The sequence below is a fragment of the Desmodus rotundus genome, chromosome 8, assembly GCF_022682495.2.
Source record: "Desmodus rotundus isolate HL8 chromosome 8, HLdesRot8A.1, whole genome shotgun sequence".
Classification (NCBI taxonomy): domain Eukaryota; kingdom Metazoa; phylum Chordata; class Mammalia; order Chiroptera; family Phyllostomidae; genus Desmodus; species Desmodus rotundus.
The window spans coordinates 71,785,410-71,807,724 of NC_071394.1; positions in this window are offsets into that span (position 1 = coordinate 71,785,410).

A 22,315-nucleotide genomic window follows, 5' to 3' on the forward strand; every position below is an offset into this window, starting at 1 on the left:
ATGAGGACATTTGCTTTAACTACTATCTAATTCAATATAAAGTAAGCAGAAATCCACTATAATACAAGATACACAGGGAGATTGCTTCTTATTCTGAGAAATAATTTTAGGAAGAAGAATCTTGCTTTCTCATCAGACATATACCAAATAGAGGGTATTTTGATGTTAAATAACTAGAATGTGATTTGAACACTGTTGAGATGACCACATTAGTCCTTTTAAGCTGATCACATCAAAACTTATCTGAGAAATGAAACATACATATAGTAATAATATATTTTGCTACTCAATACAATGTGTATAGAATATCTGGCCCAGACTGCATGTGATCTTCCTGACCAGACCTTGAGTTTGGTAGAAAAACTCAGTACCATAATCAAAGAAGAAAGCTGTCCTTTAGATAATAAAACCCCAAAAGGCAAATTTATTTCCAACCCAGCCGTATAGCTACAAAGAAGGGAGAAAAATCAAGTGTAAAATGAAACCAAGAGCTTACAGGGAGCTTTTTATTCATGTGAAGTGATTTTTGTGATAAATTATTTTAATGCTTTCAAAACCCTGGTAAATACATTGGTATGATAACAACTTTTATTTTGTAGTTTATTTATTATCTATAATTAAATTATGAAGTGGGAAGGACATTGACTGTTTTAGACCACTAGAAGACCATTTAGGGCACTGGACTGGAGAAAGTGCTAGCAATAATGACCACAGGGAGAATTTCTCAAGCATCTTTATAAACCTGGGAACTGTACTAGAACACAAAAATCACAAAGACAAGTGATTAGGAAATAAACACCAAAATAAGGAACAGTTAATGCTTGTATGTTTATGAAAGTATGCTAAAATTTTTGTATTGTTGAGTGTGCACAATCACTGAAAATGTAGTGTAGAAGAGTGGACCTCATCATGCAGTCCTCAGACCAGGAGCATAAGCATTACCAGAGAACTTGTTAGAAATGATATTCTTAGGTCACACCCAGACCTACTGAATCCATAATTATGGAGATTGGGACCCCCAAAAGCTGTATTTTAACAAGTGCCTCTGGTGATTCTGATGTGCACTGGAGTTTCAGATCCACATAAGTAGAGATAAAGTGAAAGGGTTTTACAGCTAGGCAGATGCGGTTTCCTCTTACTGGTTATGTTGATTTGGCCATTTACATATTTGGGAAATTAGTTCCCTCATTTGTGAAAGTTGGAAAAGAATCCCTGTCTTCCACTAATACAAGGCTTAAATTTATATTATTTATGAATAGGATTGTTAACATGCTTGATACATTCACTTAGTGGTACCATGTTATTAGTTCCATTTTAGAAAGGTAGGATGTGGTGAAGCCAGGCCATGAGCCTAGGTTAGCTGAGTTTGCAATCAATGCTCTTAACTACAACACTGATTACTTCTCTTAGTGATGAACTGTTTCCTCTTGCAACTCCACAAGCATCATCTTAGTGGATTTACTTATTCTCTACAACTACGTAAGAAATATATACTTAATGCAGGATATTAGAAAATCACACAAAATGAACCCCCAGAAAAAGTCGTCAAAATTTCTTTTAATTCAGCTATAGCCACTAACACATTTCATCATATGGATTTCCAACAAATCTATTCTTATAAAATATCTTAAATGCTGTTTTTAATAAATATGTATATTGAGCCCCTTTATCATTTTGATAAATACATCTAAGAATTAGAAAGTGATTTGTACTATTCAAAACATTTTAGTATGTATGCTATCAACAGAAACATGTATATTTCCAACATTTTTAATGTAACTAAAATGGGCATTACAGCTATCATTCTAATATTTACTGTACCTTTCCTCCATTAAGTTGCAGCCAGGTGGTTTGAATGCTTCCAACTCCAGGCCTACCTCAAAGAATAAGCTCTAATTTGTTTAAACCAATAAAAGTCATTTCATTCACCTAGTCACATGATTAGTTTAGAGAAATGCATTAGTCAAAGCTTTTCCATTTCCATTGCTAATTAGTTGGCTCATGAGTGAATGTATGATCCAAGCTAGTCCAGTTAGAGGGCATACATGAATATCTGAAAAAGAAATAGTTCCCCTCTGGACTTAAATGAACAAGCATGTAGCCAGGAAGCACTAATAGTCATCACATGACAAGGAGGAGAATCAGACCTAGCTTAAACTGATACTTTCTAACACTGTATTGACTCGGAAGGTGGAAAGATGAATCTTGTGAAGTCTCTTGTTCAAATCAGTTCTGAGACCTATAATACCACCAACTAATTTACTTATAGTTTAATTCAGTTTGACTTGTGTTTTCTATTATTTGCAACACAAAGAATCCAAACATATTGTAAGTATAGAAATATGGAATCTAGAATTTCAGAAGGCCCTAAGAGTTTATCTAATCCAAGGATTTTCTGTCCAGGGACAGCCTTGTTTTTATAACTACAATATACTCCTCTCCCCCAAACTGAAGTAATTTAACTATCCTAATAGCTTTACTCCCACAATAAGCTCTGAGAATAGCTGTTTTCTTCCTATAGATGACACATTAAAAATCTTTAGGATATTTGTGTTTCTGGTCATGTCAAAATAACTATACTGGACTAGCTCTCCCTTGTATAAAACTGCGTAAATATATTTAATACTATTTACAGATGTTGGGAAAAAAGCAGCACAGAACTGAACTGTGATGACCAAGAGTCAGTAAGGAAACAAGGTGGGGCCCATAACCACTCTTTCTGTATTAGGGGCACTTTGCAGAATCTATTGTAGGGTGTGGAAACCCAAACATATTAAGATAATCTTGCTGAACTGAGAAGATAAAGACTAGAGTTTGAGGCTCCTGAGATGACTGGAATATATGGGGACAGCATTCCTGACAAAAAGGAGTGGGGCAAAATAAAAAAAGAGAGGCTCTTAAGAACTGCATAGGAGCCATTGGCCAAACACTAAATATCTACAAACTCAACAAAATACCCTCCATAATGTTCAGCATAAATAATTACTAGATATAGAAATGGACAGAAAACTGTTATCCATAATGAAGAGAAAATTAGTCAATTGAAACTGACCTAGAAATTATAGAAATGATGAAATTTTCACATGAAGATTTTAGAACAGCTACTATAAACATTTTAAGGGTTTAGAAGAAGAAGCATAAAGGAGAAAAAAGAAGAATTTCAGTAGAGAAATAGAAATTATGAAAAAAACCCCAAACATTTTGTAGAAATGAAATTACAATATCTGAAATAAAAAATTCACTGATGAATGTAACAGAGGGGGAAAAGATCAATGTGTGTGAAGACATAGTAATAGGATCCCAGCAAACTAAAGTATACAGAGGTATAAAACATAAAACAAAACAAAAGAAAATCTTACACCAAAACATAAGGAAACTGTGGAACAACACCCAGCTGTCTGATATACGTGTAGTTGGAATCGCAGAAATACTTTGGGGAAGAAAAATATTTTAAAGCAATAATGGCCCAACTTCTTCAATTTGATGAATAATGATAACTTGCATATCCAAAATGCTCAATAATTCCAAGGAGGAGAACAGAAGAAAACAACACCTCAGTACCTCATAATCAAATTGCTGAAATCAACTGATAAAGAGAAAAATCTTAAGAGATGTTAGAGAAAAAAGATACATATACAGGTGAACAATGATAAAAATTTCTGATTTCTGATTAGAAATGTTGCAAACCAGATGGCTAAGAAAAAACATTTTTTAAAAAGTTGAAAGGAAAATGAAGTTGCTAAGCTAGAATTCTAGATCCAGCAAAAATATAATTAAAATTAAATCAAAATAATATTTTAGACACATAAAATGTTAATTGAAGAGCTTTAAAATTTTTAAAAATATAATTGAAAGTCAGCTTCTGGTTAATGGTGGAAAAGTGAAATGTTTATGCTCACCTCCTCAGATTAAAACTATAGTATAAAACAATTTTAAAACTATTTAAATGCACTAAAAATGTCAAAGTAGACAGAAACCAGAGGAGAGTTTAATTTCAAATATTGCAACTGTAAGAGATAAGAATCTGAATTTTTGGTTTTCTGTTTTAACAATTTTGCATAACTTGTGGCTAAGGCTGAGGACAATGGTGGGAGAAAACTCTAGCTAACTGGCTAAAGGAATCAGCAACCAAATAACAAGCCTAAGAAAAGGGCTGGAAATTTAGGAGGGAAATATGACAATTGCAAGAACCTAATATATCCCAAATAAGAGCATAAACAATCCAAATCACTGGGACAGAGACCAGAAATAAATGTAGAATTAAAAGATAAAACAATATGGATTAAGATCTGGGAGTCTGATACTTTTCTTAACTGGGTGAATCCTATAACCATCTGAAGCCCAAATGGTAGAAAGTTGAAATGTATAGACTTGAGATGTTAGAGTAGAGCCAAAGTCTGGAGCAACTTGAACAGCTGGGAATTAGAGAGCATCCTTAGAAACAGGGAATTACAGAGGAAGCAGTATTTATCTTTATTCAACTCCTTGGTTATAGTCACACTTTGCAGGTACTGAAACAGACCAAAAAAGGGCAAAAAAAAAAAAAAGCCATAAAATGGATATCAACAACTGTATATCTATGATGTGTCAAGGCTTGCAGTTTGAATCCAGGCACAGTTTAATGCTTCCTACAATAATCAAACAAGACTTAATAATTCTTAAAAGAACAGGAGCATATGGTAAGAGAAACAAAGGAAAATGTACAGGGAACCAACAGTGATGCGAAGGAAACTGGGACTCAAATCAATGGTGTGGACCAGAAGGAAGAAAGAAACATCCAACCAGAAAAGAAGGAAGAAACAAGAATTTGGAAAAATGAGGAGAGGCTTAGGAATCTCTAGGACATCTTGAAACCTTCCAACATCTGAATTATAGGGGTGCCAGAAGGAGAAGAGGAAGAACAAAAAATTGAAAACTTATTTGAACAAATAATGAAGGAGAACTTCCCCAGTCTGGCAAAGGAAAATAGACTTCCAGGAAGTCCAGGAAGCTCAGAGAGTCCCAAGGAAGCTGGACCCAAGGAGGAACACACCAAGGCACATCATAATTACATTACCCAAGATTAAACAGAGATAATCTTAGAAGCAGCGAGAGAAAAGGACACAGTTACCTACAAAGGACTTCCCATAAGACTGTCAGCTGATTCCTCCAAAGAGACCTTACAGGCAAGAAGGGGCTGGCAAGAAGTATTCCAAGTCATGAAAGGCAAGGACCTACATCCAAGATTACTGTATCCAGCAAAGTTATCATTTAGAATGGAAGGGCAGATAAAGTGCTTCTCAGATAAGGTCAAGTTCAAGGAGTTCATCATCACCAAGCCTTAGTATATGAAATATTAAAGGGACTTACCTAAGAAAAAGAAGATCAAAAATAGGAACAGTAAAAATGACAGCAAACTCACAGTTACTAACAACCACACCTAAAACAAAAACAAGAGCAAACTAGGCAAACAACTAGAACAGGAAGGGAACCATAGAGATGGAGATCACATGGAGGGGTGTCCATAGGGGAGTGGGAGGGGGAGAGGGGGGGAAAGGTACAGAGAAAAAGTAGCATAGATGATAGGTGGAAAATAGACAGGGGGATGGTAAGAATAGTGTAGGAAATGTAGAAGCCAAAGAACTTATAAGTATGACCCATGGACATGAACTATAGGGGGGGAATGTGGGAGGGAGGGGGTGGGCAGGATGGAGTGGAGTGAGGGGGGGAATGGGACAACTGTAATAGCATAATCAATAAATATATTTTAAAAATTCCAAAAAAAAAAAAAAAGAAGAACAGGAGAGCTCTTACCCTATATTGTAAACAATGTTCAACTTTTAACCAAAATTTACCAGACATTAAAAACATGGGAAAATTTGACTCACACTCAGGGAAATAATCAGGACCCAGATGTTGTATTAACTAGACAAAAACTTTAAATTAGCTATTAACTTCAAAAGCTAAATCAACTCTATAATTATCCAGTAATAATGAAAACACTTCAAAAGATTTAAGGAAAATATGATATTGATAAATACACAGACAGGGAATCTAAATATATACATAGAAACAATAAAATAAATAAAAATTCTAGAGCTGAATAGTATAATACATATAATAAAAATTTGCTGGATGATTTAAACAGCAGCAAAATAAATATTTTATAAATTTGAGATAAAGCAAGAGAAATTACCAAATTTGAAGAAAAGAATAAAGTTGCAGAAAAAAATGATCAGAACCTTAAAAATATATAGGAATATATAATGTTGTCTTATATATATATATGTTATATACAGTCCCATATGTACAGTGTATGTTTTATTCATTTTATGATTTCCTTGTTGCTTTTTTAGTCTCTTCCCCTGTGTCTGTAAAATGTGACTACAGTGAAACAGTTTAAAAGAAACAAGGATCACCTTCTCTGTAGTTTCTTGTTTTTAAAGATTGCTCCTAGTTCCTAATATATGTAATTAGAATATATAATATACTAGGTGTATAATGCATGATTATATATAGTTTCATATACATTTTCAGAATCTCAGGAGAAAAAGAAAGAAAAAAGCAGAAAAATAGTTGAAGAAATAATGGCTTAAAACAACACAAATTTTTTGAGGAAGATTAATTTACAGATTCAAGAGGCACAATCAGGTTAAATAAAAGAAAATAATTCCTATATACACAATAATTAAGTTGCAGAAAACCTAAATTGAAGAGAAAATATTGAAAGCATTTGGAAAAATGGTAGCTCACATACAGAGAAGAACAGTAATAAAAATGGATAGCTTCTCATCTGAAACTATAGAGGTCAGAAGGGATTGGAATGACATATTCATAGTGTTGAATAAAAAATAAAAATGTCAACCAGAATTATACATCATGCAATGGTATCCTTCAAAAATGAAGGCAAAGTATAGACATGTGAGAAAATAAAAACCTGCAAGTATTCATCACCATTAGACTAGCAACATAAGCAATGATCATGGAAGTTCTTAAATCTGAAGGAAAATTACATATATTCAATCTATCTATCTATATATATTATCTATATCTCCATCTTTATCTGAATGAAGAACTCTGGAGATGATAAATATTTTAGTATACAGGGGATCACAAAAGTAGGTTTATAGTTATTTGTATGGAAAATAACACAAAAATTAATAAATAATAATACAAGAATAAACTCTGTTTTATGTACTCACAATTGTAAACCTACTTTTGCCAACTCCTGTATATAAAAGATTGTTTTTTCTTTTCTTTTGTCAATCTATTTAAAATACGCAATCCCCTTTAAACCAAAGATGATAGTATTGTGTTGATGGGATAACAATTATAATGTAATATATAACAACAGCTGCAAAATTGATGGCTGCATAACAAATCCTCACAATTTAGTGACTTAAAACAACATGCATTTATTATCACACTTCCACAGTTTTAAGTCTGAACTGGGGTTTCTGATTACAGAAATTTTTGAAAGTTGAAATCAAAGCATCAGATGTGTTGTGTTCCTTTCTAGAGCTCAGGATCTTTTTTAAATGTCACATGATCATTGGCATTCCTTGCAGCTATAGAATTCAGATACCTGTTCTTCTATGGGAGCTGGCCATCTCAGATCCTAGCTGCCTCGTATATAAGGGAGGACCCCCCAAAATGGAATTTATTTATAAGTAATTGTATACTTATTCTTATGTGTTTAAACTTCAGTTACCTTCAAAGTACTCACCATTTGATGCAATACACCCATCAAGACATTTTTTTCACCACTCAAAACAGTTTTTGAACTCGTTGATATTGATTGGCAAGTTCAAAACAGCTGCTGCTGTTTTTTGTTTCACCTCTTCCACATTGGCAAAAGGTTTCCCTTCAAGGACTTTTTTCATCCAGGGAAACAAACCAACAAAAAAGCCAAACACAGACTCTCACAACGATGCCATCTGGTCCACCAATACAGATGGGTTTCTAGAATACTCACCTAGCAAGGGAAGCCTGTACAATGAAAGGCTCACCTGCCAGAAAATAATCCTGTTTTTGGGGGATCCCTCCTCATATCTTTGCCATGTGTTGCCTGTATGCCTTGTCATATTTTAATCTCTCTGACTTCATGAAGGTCACACTCCCTTTTAAGGGTACGTCTGATTATGTTAGCCTCACCAAAATGATTTCCTTTTTTGATGACCTAAAATTCGTCTGATTAATAACCTAATTCTATCACATTCAGAAGTTCTGCCCTTATTCAAAGAGAGCTGGTTATGCAGGGCATGCATACCAGTGGACAGTAGTCTTGGAGGATGACTTAGACTTACACTTACCAGAGTATATAAACAGAAATTAAAACCATTGTAAGTGGTTTATATTCTACTTTAAATAATTATGTGCTAGCTCTAAGTTAATTGGGATAAATTTAAGGGGCAGATTGTAATCTCTATAGCAACCACTAAAATTTTTCGAAGTGGAATAACTAAGAAGCCAATAGAATAAACTAAAATGGAATACTGAAAAAATCTTATCAACTCAAATGAAGTCAAGTAACAAGTAAAAGAGACAAATACAAAACTATAAAACATTGGATGTGCTACAACCGTATCAATAATTATCTTAATATAAATGGACTAAACATTCTTGTAAAAAGGAAGAGATTATCAGATTTGATTTAAAAAAGAACCAATTTTCTGCTTTCTACAAGAGTGACATTTAAAATAAAAAGACACCAATAGATTGAAAGTAAATTGGAGGAAAAAAATATATATTGTAAGCAGTAAGCATAAAAACCCTGGAAAGGCTATATTAATATCAGACAAAATATACATTGAAGTAAGAAGTCTTAGTGAAGATAGGGTGGGACAGTTTATAATGATCAATACAAAAGAAAGACTATATTGTAAAAATATAATATAAACACATATAAATACAACTGATTTCATAGCCTTCCTCTAACTCAGTCTCCACTGAATAGACAAAGTCATCTCTTCAAAATAAATATCAGTTAGGGTAGCCAAGTGGACTGAAATTCTGACATAATAAAATAGAATTAATCCCTACAACGATGGTTATCATCAAAGAATCCATCTTTGCAATTACCAGCTTGAAGGAGAAAAATTCTGATTATTTTGACAGATGCAAAAAAAACATTAGCTACCACTTACAGATTCTTAGTAAACTAGGAATTAAAGAGAATTTTCTTTATACCAAAAATCTTTGTGAAACTATACGTAATGGTAAAACTTTACCCGTATTTCCTTCAGAATTGGGACTGAAAGAAAGATATTTATTACTACTACTCTTTAATATGTACTATATGTGTCTGTCAGAACTTTATATAAGGAAAACAGAATTTTATATAAGAAAAGAAATATATGCGATGATTGAAAGAAAGATAATTTGTGGGAATTTAAGATGTCAGTGGAGTAGGTAGAAGTTACACTACCATCCTCCCAGGACCAAACTGAAATGGCAACTAAAATATAGATTAATTAACCTAAATAACCAGCTGAAGACTAGCTGAGTAGACATCTTACAACCAAGGATTTACAGAATAAGCCACATCAAGGCTGGTAGGAAGGGTGGAGACACAAAAAGAACTGGCCCTGCATCCTTATGCAGCAGCTGAAAATCTGGACGGATATCTCAGCAAAGGTACTCCCTAAGGTACGAGACGTCTCAGTCCCATGTGGGGCTCTCCAGTTCAGAGTGCCAGAACTAGGAAGTGAGGGCCCAGTCCCACATAACATCTAGTAGTGAAAATTGGCAGGGATTTTGTCTACCAGGGAAAGATAGGAGTCTGCTAGGAACCCAGGCCCCTCTAAATGGTCAAATAAGCAAAATCTCTTTTACAGCCACTCACCTTGGACTCTGGTGGAGGGAGGGTGGATTGGGCTACAGCAGTGTAAGGAGTCCTACACTGGATTGTGTGGCTCCCAGGAGAAAGCTGAAGGCTCCCTGTGCTGAGTCCCTCTGTCACACCACAAATGCCATTTTTCTTGAGTGGAGTACACCCCTCCATACACTTCAACCCTGCAGAGAGTATAGTAGGCCCACTTTGTAGACTCCTTGTCACTCTGCCCTCCAGAGCTCATGCCCTGTGATGGAGTCAGCTGCCTAGGCATGTGGTGTAGAGGTCTGGGCAATTTAGGGGGTATCAGAAACCGAGTTGTGTGGCTCTGAGATAGGGGCCATTATCCCCACTTTCTGAAAGCCTGATCAGCACCTCCCACGAGGGATATCCACTCACCCCACACTTAAGGCTCCCAACGTCCCTGCCCTGATGAGCTAGGGCTCTTGAGGAGATCCAGGCAGAAGCTGGGACAGACTGAGTTGTGTGGTTCTAGGATGGGGGCCATTTTCCCCTCCCATGTCCAAGCTGTGCCACCATTCCTTTGCAGAGTTCTCCTTTTGCACAGTCAAATATTGGTCTGTTTGGGTCTGATGAACTCAGTTGGCCTAGCCCTGACAACTCCCTGAGACCCTGCCCCATCAAAGACCTGTGGACAGCTGGCAGGTGGCAGCAAGTCTTAGTGTGTCCTAAAACTTTTGCTCAGTGGCCTCAGAATCAGCACTGGCACTGAGTTTGAATCTGAATCGTCTGATGAATAACACTCACCTCTATCTGGTGAATCACTGAGAACCTACCTCATGCAACTCACATACTTCCCAAGGCTCTTTCAGAGACTGAGCCTAATAGGCAGCTGGCAGGTTGATGCAGGTGGAGGTGGATCTCAGGGTCCCTTGGGCCTTTTGCTAATCTGTCCCTGGGCTTAGTGCTGGTGGAAGGCTGACTTGGTGCACACTTAGGCCCCTCCCATGCACAATCAGGCCCAGCTGAGGAAGAGGCAAACTGTGTATCACTTTGAAGCTCCAAAGAGATAGACCAGGCCTAGTCACAGGCAGTGTCTGACACTGACTTGCCCTGGAGTCTTTCCCAAGAGGCCCAGACCATTGAAACTGGTGGGAGCCTTCAGATAATATCAGAAAAGGACTAACTTAAGTGGACAAGTAGTACATCCAAAAGGAGACATTACAGGAACCAGACCTTACTAGGGTTAATTCTACTTTCTGTAGTCAGCACCAGCACAGCAGCTCTTATATTGTGGTGAAAATCAGTCCTTACAGCCAGCCAGCATGAGGTTTGACTCCACACACAGAGTGGCCAACAACAACCAAGACTCAACTGCAATAGAAGGGCTGACTCACATAACCCCACACAAGGGACATTCTTGGAGCATATTGTTTGGGTGATAAGGGAGACTGCACTACTGAGACCCTCAGGACAACTACTACATAAGGCAACCCTACCAAGACTGGGAGGCATATCAGATCTACCTAATACATAGAAACATATACAGACAGGCAACCAAAATGAGGAGACAAAGAAACCTGCCACAAATGAAAGAACGAGACAAATTCCCAGAAAAAGAACTAAATGAAATGGAGACAAAAAATCTACCAGGTACAAAGTTCAAAACAATGGTTATAAGGATGCTCAGTGAACTTGGGTAGAGAAAGGATGAACTCAGTGAGAACTTAAAAAAGAAACAGTAAGCATAAAAGAAGACATAAAATCTGCTAAACAAAAAAAAAGGACCAATCAGAAATGAACACAATATCTGAAATGAAGGCTACCAAGAAAGGAATCAAGATTAGGTTGGATAAAGCAGAAGATCAAATCAGTAATTTGGTAGATGAAGTAGTAGAAAACATTCAATTAGAGTAGTAAAAAGGAAAGAATCCCCCCAAAATGAAGGTAGTCTAAAAGGACCTCTGGGACAACATAAAACATAACAACATCTGCATTGTAGGGGTACCAGAAGGAAAAGAGAGAGAGTAAGGGACTGAGAAACTGTTTGAAGAAATAATCACTGCAAAATTCCTTAACTTGGAAAGGAAAAAGACACACAGGTCCGGGAAGCACAGAGAGTACCAAACAAGGCTAACCCAAAGAGGCCCACACCAAGACACATCATAATTAAAATACACACTGGCTGATGTGGCTCAGTGGATTGAGTACTGGCCTGTGAACCAAAGGGTCACAAGTTTGATTCCCATTCTAGGGCACATGACTGAGCTGTGGGCAATGTCCCCAGTAGGGGGCACGTGAGAGGAAACCACATACTGGTGTTTCCCTTTCTTTCTACATTCCTTACCCTATCAAAAAATAAAAAAGCAAACAGGGAGAACCAAGATGGCAGCATAGGTAGACACACTGCGCCTCCTCACACAACCAGAACTGACAGAAAATCCAACGGCAAGGAAGTCCGACACCAAGGAAATAAAAAATAAACATTTATCCAGACTGGTAGGAGGGGTGGAGACAGGCAGCTGGGCGGAGAGGACTCACGTGGCCATGGTGGGACCCAGAATGGCGGAGTGTGGGACCAACAGGGCAGGCAGTCCGAGCACTAGCAGACCCTGCGGCCCCACATTTGCTCAGAAAAACCAAGAGGGCCGGACTCAGAGTGGCAGAGAACATGGCAGGCAGAGCGGCTGGTAGCACCCTGCGGCCCCACACTCACGCACAGATAAACCAGACAAACGGTGGGGAGAAAAGCAGACCACGTAACCCAGGGCTCCAGCACCGGGAAATAAAGCCTCAAAACTCTGATTGAAAATGCCTGTGGGGGTTGGGACGGCAGCAGGAGAGACTCCCGGCCTCACAAGAGAGGTCGTTGAGAGACCCACAGGGGCCTGGGGCGTGCACAGGCCCACCCACTCGGGAACCAGCACCAGAGGGGCACAGTTTGATTGTGGGTATCAGAGTGAAGGACTGAAGTCTGGTGGAGAGGGGAGTGGATGCCATTGCTCCCTCTCGGCCCCTCCCCCACATACAGCATCACAGCGCAGCAACCAGCGTTACCCCGCCCGCGGGGAACACCTAAAGTTCTGCCTGTTTAAGCAACAGAAGCACCAAGACAAAAATAAAAATGGCCCAAATGACAGAACACATCAAAGCTCCAGAAAAAATACAACTAAGCGAGGAAGAGATAGCCAACCTATTGGGTGCGCAGTTGAAAACACTGGTTATCAAGATGCTCACAGAATTGGTTGAATTTGTTCGAAAACCAGATGAAAAAATGAAGCCCATGCTAAGAGAAACAAAGGAAAATGTACAGGGAACCAATAGTGATGTGAAGGAAACTGGGACTCAAATCAACGGTGTGGACCAGAAGGAAGAAAGGAACATCCAACCAGAAAAGAAGGAAGAAACAAGAATTCAGAAAAATGAGGAGAGGCTTAGGAACCTCCAGGACATCTTGAAACGTTCCAACATGCGAATTATAGGGGTGCCAGAAGGAGAAGAGGAAGAACAAAAATTGAAAACTTATTTGAACAAATAATGAAGGAGAACTTCCCTACTCCGGCAAAGGAAATAGACTTCCAGGAAGTCCAGGAAGCTCAGAGAGTCCCACGGAAGCTGGACCCAAGGAGGAACACACAAAGGCACATCATCATTACATTACCCAAGATTAAGCAGAAGGAGAGAATCTTAGAAGCAGCAAGAGAAAAGGACACAGTTACCTACAAAGGACTTCCCATAAGACTGTCAGCTGATTTCTCCAAAGAGACCTTACAGGCAAGAAGAGGCTGGCAAGAAGTATTCCAAGTCATGAAAGGCAAGGACCTACATCCAAGATTACTGTATGCAGCAAAGCTATCATTTAGAATGGAAGGGAAGATAAAGTGCTTCTCAGATAAGGTCAAGTTCAAGGAGTTCATCATCACCAAGCCTTAGTATATGAAATATTAAAGGGAGTTACCTAAAAAAAAGAAGATAAAAAATATGAACAGTAAAAATGACAGCAAACTCACAGTTATTAATGACCACACCTAAAACAAAAACAAGAGCAAACTAGGCAAACAACTAGAACAGGAACGGAACCATAGAGATAGAGATCACATGGAGGGGTGTCCATAGGGGAGTGGGAGGGGGAGAGGGGGGGAAAGGTACAGAGAATAAGTAGCATAAATGATAGGTGGAAAATAGACAGGGGGCGGGTAAGAATAGTGTAGGAAATGTAGAAGCCAAAGAACTTATAAGTATGACCCATGGACATGAACTATAGGGGGGGAATGTGGGAGGGAGGGGGTGGGCAGGATGGAGTGGAGTGAGGGGGGCGGGAAATGGTACAACTCTAATAGCATAATCAATAAATATATTTTTAAAAAACGAAGGAGAAATGAAGAGCTTCCCAGACAAAAAAAAAATAGTTAAAGGGGTTTGTTACCACCAAACCTGTAATACAGGAAATGTTAAAGGGACTTTTTTTTGAAAGAGGAAGAATGAAAGAAGAAATATAAAAGAAACAGTTATAAAGAAAGAAAGGACAATAAATACATACCTTTCAACATTAAATGTAGATGGCTTAAATGCTCCAATCAAAATACTTTAACAAGCTGAATGGATAAGAAAACAAGACCCATACATAAACTGTCTACAAGAGACCTACCTCAGAATAAAAGAAACACACGCACTGAAAGGAAAGGAAAGGAATGGAAAAGTATATTTCATTCAAACGGAAATGAAAAAAACTGTGATAGCAATACTTAAATCAGACAAAATAGACTTCAAAACAAAGATGACAATAAGGGGCACCTGAGGACATTACATAATAATAAAGGGATCAATCCACCAAAAGAATATAACTTGAAATTTTCGAGCACCCAACATAGGAGCAGCTAAATACATTTAAAAAATCTTGGGAAGGAAGATGGCAGCGGGATAGGTGGGAGTGGAGTCCACTTCCCCTCGGCACCAGTGAAACGCCTAGCTGATATGAGGAACAGAGCGAGCAGCCAAAGGTATTGCAGCATATATCAAGTTCGGAGACCAAAAATTGTAGAAGACATTGAAAAATCAGATGGTAATTAGAGTGCTTAAGTACAATAAGGTCCCTGGGACCAGAGCAGGGACCACGGTGGCTGAAGCCCCCAGCCAGGGCGCAGGATCTGCTGCAAGATTCTTGGGAGAGAGCCAGGCTGGGCTGTGGGAGAGGCCAGGGGCTTGTTTGGACCAGGGGGCTTGAATAGGAGGAATTTCTCGAAAAGAAAAAGAGAAAATAGAGGCACTCAGCGGCTGTTTAGAGAATTCTCAGCAGCAGCGGTGGCCTCTTGTGCCCCCACCCCCTCAGCCACTGGACTGTGAACACTGGAAAAGCAGCCCCAGCACACACCTGAAGCCCATGTCAGGTGCACAACCAGATCAGCGGCCCAGCTGCCTGGGTACACAGGCCTAAGGCCTGGGATCCATGCACAACCCAAACAAAGGCCTGGCTGCCTGTGGGTGACCATGCCTGAAGCAAGGGGGACTGACCACCTCCCACCTAGCCCCTGCGCACAAAACCCTGCAGGGCCTACTCGCTCTCTAGAAGGAAGGCAAAACGCCCAGCAGAGGGGAGCTGCAGAGCTAGGGGAGACTGCAGTCTCCAGAAAGACTTGACCCAGTAGGGGGCTGAACTACCCTGAAGGAGCACCCAGAGCCTCTAGCATCTAGGACAGCAAAGAGCAAGAAGGTGGAGTGTGAGTTGCCCCTTATTGGTGCACCACAAGGACAGCACAACTGGTGTACTAATGGCTTAGGTCAGGAGCAGAAGGGCACTGAGGAGCTGGACTGGAGGCCAGACAACAGCAAAGAGTGTGGCTCAGGAAGGGAGAAAAGTGAAACCAATCCCTCCACCCACCCCCTCCCTTTTCACAGACAGGAAGACCAGCAGAACTGACCTGACCAGTTTAAACCCAGCAGAAGACTTTTTTTCTTTTTTCTTCCCCCATGCCCCCACTAAATTCCTTCTTCCTTTCTGTCCTTCTTTCTTGTTTTATTCCTTCTTCCTTCCATCCTTTACTTTTTTATTCCTTCTTCCTGTTTCTTTTATTTATTTTTTTATTTTAACTTTTGTTAAAATTCCTTCTTCTTATCCTTCCTCTGATCCTTTTTTTTTTTTTACTTCTTCCGTCCTTTCTTCCTTGCCGTTTCTATTCCTTTTCCCTTCCTTCCCTTTTTTTTCCCTTTCTCCTTTTCCCACAGGTGAGACAATAAAACCTGGAGCTCTGAAAAGACCAGAGTTAGACCCAAACAAGGGTCATTCTAATAAATGAGACAGTAAGACAAATTTCACTTTGCTACTCCAGAGAACTTGCAAGGTGGTAGCAGTGAACATCAATACACCTGCTGGAAGAGAAAACTGACCAACAAAAAACCACAAACAGATAACTATGGAAGAAGGTGAAGAAGGGAGAGGAAGCCACACTACCCTCAATCCAAGACTGATCTGGAGATACAAATAAAGAGTGGAGAAATTACTCAGAACAAACAACTGAACAAGAGCTAGAGAGAAGCCTCAAAACCTTGTGCCCACAGAAGAATTAGCTTCAACACAAACTGTCCACATCTGCAAAACAGAATACAAGACGTGGTGGACAGAGTGACCCTCAATTAACCAGCTCGAGGGAAACGCCCATCAAAAAAAGACTCAACAACAATCCAAACCCAAAGACATACAGAAGGCCAACATAAATCACAGCCCACGACCAGCCAGCTCAAGAGATTAAGGAGACGGCACCACTGAATCAACTGGCATTCTACCATAGAAGTTCATACCATAAACCCAGGGAGTCAGAATAGATAAATTTCAGAAGCAGAGGCTAACAAGAAGACTCTCACAAACAATGGGAAGACAAAGAACCAATCCCCAAATGAAAGGAAAGGGGGAAGTCTCAGAAACAATGCTAAATGAAAAAAAGGCAAGTCAACTATCATACGCTGAGTTCAAAGAATTGGTTATCATGAAACTTCATCAGCTAAAACAGAATTACCAAAAACTATGGAGAAACTATAATGAACTCAATGCAAACTATATAAATATGCAAAAGGAAATAAAACTATCAACAAGGGCCAAGAGGAAATGAAGAATACAATTTCTGAACTGAAGAACACATTAGAAGGAATTAAAAGCAGGCTCAATGAAACAGAGGATCGGATCAGTGAACTGGTAGACATGGTAGAAAAAAAACACCCAGAATGAGCAAGAAATGGAAAAGAGTCTTAGAAAGAAAGAAGAGGGGTTAAGGGAAATGAAGGACAATATGAAACACAATAATATCTGCATAATAGGGATACAAGAAGGAGAAGAGGAAGAGCAAGGGATAGAAGACCTTTTTGAAAAAGTAATGATGGAAAATTTCCCTAATTTGATGAGAGAAAAAGTCACCCAAATCCAGGAAACACAGAGAGTCCCAATCAAGAGGAAGCCAAAGAGGCCCACTTCAAGACACATCAAATTAAAATGGCAAAATTCCTAGACTAAGAAAGAATTTTAAAGGCAGCAAAGAAAAAACAGGAAGTAGCATACAAGGGAGCCCCAATAAGGTTAGCAACTGACTTCTCAATGGAAATTCTCCAAGCTAGAAGAGAATGGCAAAAAATATTCCAAGTAATGAGAACCAGAGGTCTAGAACTGAGACTACTTTACCCAGCAAGGCTCTCAATCAAGATAGAAGGCCAAATAAAGAGTTTCCCAGACAAAAGAAGTCTAAAAGAATATACCTCCACCAAACAAGCTCTGCAAGACATGCTAAACGGGTTGCTATAAGGAAAGGAAGGAAAAGAGAGAGAGAAAGAAGAACACAAGTACAAAGAATTGGCAGTGAATAAGTACCTATCAATAATAACCTTCAATGTAAATGGATTAAATGCTCCAATCAAAAGACATAGAATAGCTGAATGGATAAGAAAGGATGACCCACACATATGCTGCCTACAAGAGACCTACCTCAGGACGGAAGACCTACACAGACTGGAAGTGAAGGGCTGGAAACAAATTGTCCAAGCAAATGGACAGGAAAAAAAAAAGCAGGGGTAGCAATGCTCATATCAGACAAAATAGACTTCCAAAGAAGGGCCATAAAGAGAGACCCAGAAGGTCACTTCATAATACTCAAAGGAAGAATCCACCAAGAGGACATAAACACTGACAGTATATATGCACCCAACATAGGAGCACCCAAATACATAAAGAAAATCTTGGAGAACTTCAAGAAAGATATTGACACCAACACAATTATAGTAGGGGATTTTAATACCCTAGTGTCAAAGATGGACAGATCTTCTAAAGAAAATATCAACAAAGATATTGTGCCATTGAACAACGCCCTAGATGAAATAGACTTACTGATATATGTAGAGCTTTTCATCCCAAACAAGCAAAATACACATTCTTTTCAAATGCACATGGAACATTTTCTTTTTTTTTAAATTTTTATTGTTATTCAATTATAGTTGTGTGCCTTTTCTCCCCATCCCTCCACCCCACCCCATCCACCCCCCTCCCTCCCCCTTGATTTTGTCCATGTGTCCTTTATAGTAGTTCCTGTAATCCCCTCTCCTAACTAACCCCTCCCCACTCCCCCCTATCCATTGTCAGATTGTTCTTAACTTCAGTGTCTCTGGTTATATTTTGTTTCCTTTTTTTTTTTTCTACTTATTATGTTCCAGTTAAAGGTGAGATCATATGGTATTTGTCCCTCACAGTCTGGCTTATTTCACTTAACATAATGCTCTATAGTTCCATCCATGCTGTTGCAAAGGGTATAAGCTCCCTCTTTCTCTCTGCTGCGTAGAATTCCATTGTGTAAATGTACCGTACATTTTTGATCTACTCATTTGCTGATGGGCACTTAGGTTGCTTCCAGTATTTGGATACTGTCATTTGTGCCTCTATGAATATTGGGGTGCATAGATATTTTGGGATTGGTGTTTCAGGGTTCTTAGGGTTCAGGGTTCTTAGTGGAATTGCTGGGTCAAAGGGCAGTTCCATTTTTAGTTTTCTGAGGAAATTCCATACTGTTTTCCACAGTGGCCTCACCAGTCTGCATTCCCACAAACAATGTACTATGGTTCCCTTTTCTCCCCATCCTCTCCAACATTTGTTTGCTGATTTGTTTATGATGGCCACTCTGACCAGTGTGAGGTGGTACCTCATCGTGGTTTTAATTTGCATGTGTCTTATGGCTAGTGATGCTGAGCATCTTTTCATATGTCTCTGGGCCCTCTGTATGTCTTCCTTGGAGAAGTGTCTGTTCAAGTCCTTTGCCCATTTTTTAATTGGGTTGTTTGTCTTCCTGGAGTGGAGTCGTGTGAGTTCTTTATATATTTTGGAGATCAGACACTTGTCTGAGGTATCATTGGCAAATATGTTTTCCCATACTGTTGGTTCTCTTTTCATTTTACTGCTGTTTTATTTAGCCAAGTAGGAGCTTTTTATTTTGATGAGGCCCCATTTGTTTATTCTTTTCTTTATGTCCCTTGCTATAGGGGACATGGCTGTGAGGATGTTGCTGCTAGGAATGTCTGAGATTTTCCTGACAATGTTTTCCTCTGGGACTTTTATGGTGTTACAATTCATATTTAAGTCTTTTACTCACCTTGAATTTATTTTTGTGTATGGTGTAAGTTGGTGATCGAGTTTCAGTTTTTTGCATGTGGCTGTCCAGATCTCCCAACACTATCTGTTGAAGAAGCTGTTTTTGCTCCATTTTATGCTCCTGCCTCCTTTGTCAAATATTAATTGACCATAAAGACTTGGGTTTATTTCTGGGCTCTCTGTTCTGTTCCATTTGTCCATGTGCCTGTTTTTATGCCAGTACCAGGCTGTTTTGATTACAGTGGCCTTGTCATACAGTTTGATATCAGGTATTGTGATCCCTCCTGCTTTGTTCTTCTTTCTCAAAATTGCTGCAGCTATTTGGGGTCATTTATGTTTCCATATAAATATCTGAACTGTTTGTTCTATATCTGTGAAATATGTCATGGGTACTTTAATAGGGATTGCATCAAATCTATAAATCGCTTTGGGTAGTATGGCCATTTTGATGATGTTAATTCTTCCAATCCATGAGCATGGTACATGCTTCCATTTGTTTGTGTCTTCCTTGATTTCCTTCTTCAGTTTTGTGTAGTTTTCTGAGTAGAGGACTTTTACCTCCTTGGTTAGGTTTATTCCTAGGTACTTTATTGTTTTTGTTGCCATATCAAATGGGATTTTCCCCCTAATTTCCGTTTCTGATGTTTCATTGTTGGTGCGCAAGAATGCCTTTGATTTCTGATTAATGACTTTGTATCCAGCTGTTGTGCCAAATTCATTTATCATATCGAGTAGTTTTTTGGTGGAGTCTATAGGATTTTCCATGTACACTATTATGTCGTCTGCAAACAGTGACAGTTTCATTTCTTCCTTTCCAATTTGGATGCCTTTTATTTCTTTTTCTTGTCTGATTGCTCTGGCTAGGACTTCCAATACTATGTTGAATAGGAGTGTTGAGAGAGGGCATCCTTGTCTTGTTCCTGATCTTAGTGGGAAAGCTCTAAGTTTTAGTCCATTGAGTATGATGTTGGCTGTGGGTCTGTCATATATGGCATTTATTATGTTGAGGAATGCTCCCTCTATTCCCTCTTTGCTGAGTGTTTTTTATCATAAATGGGTACTATACTTTGTCAAATGCCTTTTCCACACCTATTGATATGATCATGTGATTTTTGTCTTTGCTTTTGTTTATGTGATGTATTACATTTCTTGATTTGCAAATATTGCACCATCCTTGCATCCTTGGGATGAATCTCACTTGATCATGGTCTATGATCATTTTAATGTATTGCTGGATGCGGTTTGCCAATATTTTGTTGAGGATTTTAGCATCTTTTTCGTCAGTGATATTGATCAGAAGTTTTCTTTCTTTGTTGTGTCTTTACCTGGTTTGGGGATTAGGATGATGCTGGATTCATAAAAAGAGTTTGGGAGTCTTCCATCAGTGTGGGTTTTTTCTAATAGTCTGTGAAGGATAGGGGTTAGCTCTTCCTTAAAGTCTTTGTGGAATTCTCCTGTGAAACCATCTGGTGCAGGGCTTTTGTGTGTTGGGAATTTTTTGATGACTGCTTCAATTTCCTCTGCTGTTATTGGTCTGTTTAGGTTTTCTGCTTCTTCTTCATTCCGTTTTGGAAGTTTATATTTTTCTAGAAATGTGTCCACTTCACCTAGGTTTTCAAATTTCTTGGCATAGTGTTCTTTGTAGTAATTTCTTACAATCCTTTGTATTTCTGTGGTATCATTTATAATCTCTCCTCTATCATTTCTAATTGTGTTTATTTGGATCCTCTCTCTTTTCTTCTTGATGAGACTACTTAAATGCTTGTTGATTTTGTTTATCTTTTCAAAGAACCAGCTCCTGGATTCATTGATCCTTAGAATTGTGCTCTTAGCCTCTATGTCATTTAGCTCTGTTCTGATCTTGGTTATTTCCTTCCTTCTACTTGTTCTGGGCTGTCTTTGTTGTTGGTCCTCGAGTTTTTGTAGGCATAGGGTTAGGTTGTTTGTTTGAAATGTTTCTATCTTTTTAAGATAGGCCTGTATTGCTATGAACTTCCCTCTCAGGACTGCCTCTGCTGTGTCCCATAGGTTTTGGGTTGTTGTGAGTTCATTTTCATTTGTTTCCCAAAAGTTTTTGATTTCTTCCCTAATCTCATTCTTGATCCATTCATTGTTTAATAGCATGCTATTTAGTCCCCGTGATTTTGAGTTTTGGGTTTTTTCCTTTGGGGTTGGTTTCTAGTTTCAGTCCCTTGTGGTCAGAGAATATGCTTGATATGATTTCAATTTTCTTGAATTTGTTGTGGTTTGCTTGTGTCCTATCATGTGCTCTATCTTCGAAAATATTCCATGTACAATTGAAAAGAATGTGTATTTTGCTTCTTTGGGATGAAAAGCTCTATATATATCAGTTAAGTCCATTTCATCTAGGGTATTGTTAAGTGACACAATATCTTTGTTGATATTTTGTTTGGAAGACCTGTCCATTTTTGACAGTGGGCTGTTAAAGTCCCCTACTATAACTGTGTTGGTGTCAATATCTTTCTTGAAGTTCTCCAAGATTTTCTTTGTGTATTTGGGTGCTCCTATGTTGGGTGCATATATACTGTCAGTGTTTATGTCTTCTTGGTGGATTCTTCCTTTGAATATTATGAAGTGACCTTCTAGGTCTCTCTTTATGGCCCTTCTTTGGAAGTCTATTTTGTTTGATATGAGTATTGCTACCCCTGCTTTTTTTTCCTGTCCGTTAGCTTGGAAAATTTGTTTCCCGCCCTTCACTTTCAGTCTGTGTAGGTCTTTTGTCCTGAGATGGGTCTCTTGTAGGCAGCATATGTGTGGGTCATGTTTTCTTATCCATTCAGCTATTCTATGTCTTTGATTGGAGCATTTAATCCATTTACATTGAAGGTTATTATTGATAGGTAGTTATTCATTGCCATTTTTTTTCATACCTGTGTTCTTTTGTCTTTTTCTTTTCTTTCCTTTCC